We start from the raw sequence: 5170 nt of genomic DNA on the forward strand, positions 1-5170 counted from the left end.
GGTCTGGAGATCCGTTAGCAGCCGGCTGATCGACATATCCTAAATTCCTGGAACAAAGCCAAGACAACAGATGGCTTGGAAACATCTGCTGCAGCAGAGTGGTTTGGCATTGTCTTATTGAAATAAGCAGCGGCGTCTCGGGGAAAAAAGACATTGTTTGGATGGCAGCATATGTTTCTCCAAAACCTGTATGTACCTTACAGCATTAAAGGTGCCTTCACAGATGTGTAAGTTACCCATGCCATTGACACCAACATAGCCTCATACAAGGAGGATACAATCCAGGTCTTTTCCCCAGTGGGCACAAGTCCTCTTTTCAGATGAAAGTCAATGTTGCAGTTCATTTGGAAATCAAGGTCTCTGAGCCTGATGAAGCCTGAATAGGTCCAACTGCTTAAAGTTCAGTCAGTCGTAGTTTGGGGAGCCACGTCATTTGCTGGTGTGTGTCTATTGTCTTTTATGAAGGTCACAGTCAACAAAGCTGTCTCCCAAGAAATTTTAGAGCACTTAATGTTTCCCACTGCCGACAAGCTTTTTGGACACAATGATTTCATTTTCCAGCAAGAATCGGCACCTGCCCACAAAGTCAACACGACCACCACCACCTGTTTTAATAGCCATGGAATAAGAGTACTTGATTGGCCAGCAAACCCGCCTGACTTGAACCCCACTGAAAATGCATGGGGAATTGTCAAGTGGAAGATGAGGGATTGAAGCAAGTCAAGGCTTAAAATATCTCACCTTGTCTGTCATGATCTAATATAACAAACACGTTTCACTTTTTGAAGCAAATTAATGAAATAAATCGAGTTTCCCTCAATATTCATAATTTTTGGCATGCATCTGGAGTTATCAAAGGAAAGGAGAGAAGATGCACCACTTATTTAAACATATGAATGCAGTATTACTCAGCTCACTGACAGCTTGTCACATAAAGGCTGACTGCTTGTGTCTGTCAGCCTGCCAGGGAGGATATCAGCCAACTGGAGTAGGAAGCACACTCGCTGCTTTTCTCATAAAGTCATCAGCACAAGCCTGTGACTGCAGAAACATCAGCCCCGGCCACGTAGTAAGAATGGGAAGATTTGCACGGGTTCTATTTTACTTCAGTTGAACTAATTCATATCTTCCATAATTACAACCTACTAAAATAGAGAGTGAACTATGTCAACAGTCATGTTGTTAAATTTCTATTCTCATATAATCATGAAAGATGACTTCAAAAAGTGGATTCCCAAAAACTTTCTATTGGAGCATGCTTGGAACAAAACATCATAGAAAAAAGGATGATGTATGAAAAAAACCTTTAGGGTGGATTAGCAGAAAGACAAATACATAAACAAACTAACCACACTGATGACAACATAACCTTCTGTAGGCAAAAAAAGGTTGCATGTGGCTTAATCAAGGAAATGAGTGCATACTCTCTGAGGTGCCACTGAAATGATTGGATAAGTGTTCAATCTTTTCCAGCACGTGGCAAGTGAGAGGATTAGTCCTCAAGTGAAAGACAACTGACTACAGTATGTGTGAATGTGTGTGTGTGTGTGTGTGTGTGTGTGTGTGTGTGTGTGTGTGTGTGTGTGTGTGTGTGTGTGTGTGTGTTAGTGGGTTACAGTGTCATCATTTAGGCAGCCGTTTAGGAGCACAGATGTCCATTGAGGGTTTGGACTGTGGCACACATGGACACACCCTGTACTGCGTGGCTCCCTTTTACCCTTGGCCTTCTTCTCCAGACTGTGTGTGTGTGTGTGTGTGTGTGTGTGTGTGTGTGTGTGTGTGTGTGTGTGTGTGTGTGTGTGTGTGTGTGTGGGGAGAGCGTGTGTGATGACAGTGTGCATTCATTGCGACAACAAGAATGTTCTGATCGGGTCGAGCAGATCAGGCTATGACATCATATCCTGATTTTAGAACTGGAGTTATATTGCTGAAGCTCAGCAAGTGCTCCAATCCTTCCAGACAGGCGTGGTCGGCCAGTTGCCCTGCCCCACCAATTTTGGTGGAGGTGACATGGCTGGAGTCACTGAAACCACAAGGTTATTTAAAAAAAAAAAAAACTTCACTGTGGATTTCAAAGAAGGATGTGGTCCGTGACATCAGAGGGTAAGGAGGCATTTATAGAGGCGGGTGGGCAGGGCATACTCCCCAAAAAGTGTTATTACAGGAGTCTCCAAAGCATAGAAGGAAATGAGAAACAAGAGGGACATGATAATCAGCGGCGGAAAAGAAAGTAGCTTGGGGGATGTACTGTCTGCCATGCATACATGGGGTATAGTGTGTAGTCACACAAGACGTACCACAAGATTTCTTTTTACATTCCAAGTCGACACACTGTTTTGTTTCTGTGATTATTTAAGTGTTTGAAACTTTGAACAGATAAATTTAAGAGCCAATGTAAAACAATGCTGAATTACGTGGCAGTGTTTGGCTGCGACAATATAGGTAGGAGGGACAAAGTCTCATTTCAATGTTTACGAGCACAAATTTTGAAACAGGGTGAGAAGGCCAAACATTTGTGAAGGAAAAGAAGGACAGTGTGGCTTTCACAAATCAGCAGAGCTGATCTCAAGCCAGCCAGATACCTAGTCCATACATGTGTGTTTGTTTTGAACCCTTTGTTGAAGCTAAGCTTTAACATTTAGCAAGTGCTGTTTGGAGTCGTCAATTTCCATATGTATCACAAAATGTATCCGGCGGTAGCAGCTTCATTAGAAGGGAAGAACTTGCCGGCCTTTCTGGATGGTGTGGAGCACATTTTGTTCATCAGTGACTCTTGATGAATAAATTGTGCTTCCTTAGTTTTTGTACCACCATAGTTAGTAGCTAGTTATTCGTTTTTGTATTACCGGTAGTTAATTTTAGGGTAAATCCTTAGTTTGCGTGTCAGCTTTTGCTGCCGTTTACTTATGACCCATTTCTGTGAAATTTTTGTGAAATACATTGTACATGGCATTTGTTGTTAATACAATTTTGACTTTGGACTATTTTTTGTGAAGGTGATTATTGGTAAATTGATTATTGTTCGGACTGTGTTGTTTTGTATTCCACTCATGGTGACCTCTTATGTTATGCACCTAACCCAAGATGGGTGCATAACATGGGGCAAAAAATGACGGCAGTACTATGCTACTTCCACCGGATACAAGTGGAAACCAGCAGATGCTTCATTGTAGTGACAACACACAGGCAGGAGCCAATGACAGCACCTACAAGGATCGCTTATTATATAATGGACTGTCGACTGTGTCCTATCAGCACTCCAGTGCTTTGAGAAGACCGCTGCAGCATATAACACACATTGACGAGATGACATCAATAAGCTGTGACGCTGGATCCAACTGATGTTTACTTGTGATATTAGAGATATTTATAAGCTATTGTGTAGGACTGAACACTTTTGGAACAAATAATAATCAGTTATTTTGATGGGGATTGAAATTGCGAGTAATGAAACAATTATTAATTGAGTACATAAACATTCAACAGTTGATTCTTTAACAAGTGTTGTTTTTGTCCACAAAGACAATGACAATTACTTTGTTAACGCCCCTTTTTTTCATGACAATAACGAGACGTTGACAAGCTAAACGTGGCTCTGTGATGACTAAAACATGACGTGTCGTATGTGACATGACGTGCGTGAGTTTTCAGTGATGAGACGAGACTGGAGGAAATTGTTAGTGTGTGGCCTGTCAGACTTTCAAAATGCATGACATTTCTTCCTACTGTGCACGTAATCTATCAGAAAATATCAGCAATGCTGCTGGAACCGATCCTTTTTTTTTTTTTTTTTGGTCATGTCCACCACCTGGCCCGCACACGCACATAGTGGCACAACACAACACGTCTGCGGTCAATAGTCACAAACACAGACACACTTCCCACTGATGGACCATGGTGGCAGTGTCAACAAAGGGGCTTGGTAGTCGCAAACAATATATGGGCACATTTTCTGTACAACCCAGCAGAAAGAACAACACAATGCATTGGAGATGGCGGTAATGGTAAATGTTGCCACAAACTAGGTGGAAAGAATACAACGAATCTCAAGCGGCATCTCAAGGCTTACCACGCTGATATTTTTTCGCAGCTAAGTTGCAACGAGTGAAGATATCATCCAAAATAGTATACATTAGCTAGCATTCGATGATACTCAACAATCAGCTTGTGATACATTTCAGTGTAAGCTTAAAATTTACAACATAAGCCCTGCTCCAATGAAAAACTTAATGCTTTAAGTTATTTTGGTTGCGCTAACTCATCTCCATTCGATGTCTGGCCGTTCGGGCACAACAATTTCTGCATCTGGCTCGTACATGTATGGTCCAATATACATCTTACCAACAAACTTCTCTTCCTCTAACTCAGTGGTTCTTAGCCTAACCTAGGTTCGATCGAAACCTAGGGGTTCGGTGATTCGGTCTCAGGGGTTCGACGGAGCTTCTGCCATGGAGGTTAAGGTACACCCAACTCAACATGTCAATTAGTTTTGACACGACCGCTTGGCCATCACTGGCTGGTTCATTTTGCGCACAGTTAAAAAAAAAAACTTCTACTTATGTCTTGAAATTTGATTTAGTTTTTTTCCTGTTTTTAATAAATGTGTTTTTTATGTCTTGAATTTGTAAAAAAAATAAAATAAATAAATAAATCATATTTTTATCTTTCACTAATGAAGGGTTCGGTGAATGGGCACATGAACTGGTTGGGTTCGGTACCTCTAACAAGGTTAAGAACCTGCTCTAACTCTTCAACAACTGAATTTCCTCAGATTTCAAACATTGCTTTCCAAATTGATTTCTGACTGGCTTTGTACACTTTCCATAATGAGCCCTGTTATTGTTGTCCTTGAAATGATGTCACACTTCTGGGTTTGTCGCTCGCCAGGATTTCATGTTGGGAAAGCAGTTACTTTGTCCAATTTACAAAATTGAAATAATTTTTTCATGCTTTATTGAATGTATTTTCTTTAATTACTTTACTTGTGACATAAAAATGTTTCATTTGGGATTTTAATAGTAATATTGATAAAATCTTATTGATTCCCATCCATAATAAGCATTACCCCAAAGTCATATTTCTTTTACCTTAGGCGTAGAAAAAAAAGTAGTGTGTTTCCGGTAACATGAAATTTCAGCATAGGGTCGGTAGGTCGGACAAAGTTTTTTTT

The 5170-nt window shown here is 40.8% G+C and overlaps 1 protein-coding gene across 5 annotated transcripts in view; it reads right to left on the bottom strand.

Annotated features, from left to right (window-relative positions):
• The window catches only part of nbeal1 (neurobeachin-like 1), a 44652-nt gene that overhangs the window by 37268 nt on the left and 2214 nt on the right, over positions 1-5170 (bottom strand). The window lies entirely within an intron of this gene.

The sequence above is a fragment of the Hippocampus comes genome, unplaced genomic scaffold (assembly GCF_001891065.2).
Source record: "Hippocampus comes isolate QL1 unplaced genomic scaffold, H_comes_QL1_v1.1 scaffold41, whole genome shotgun sequence".
NCBI lineage: Eukaryota > Metazoa > Chordata > Actinopteri > Syngnathiformes > Syngnathidae > Hippocampus > Hippocampus comes.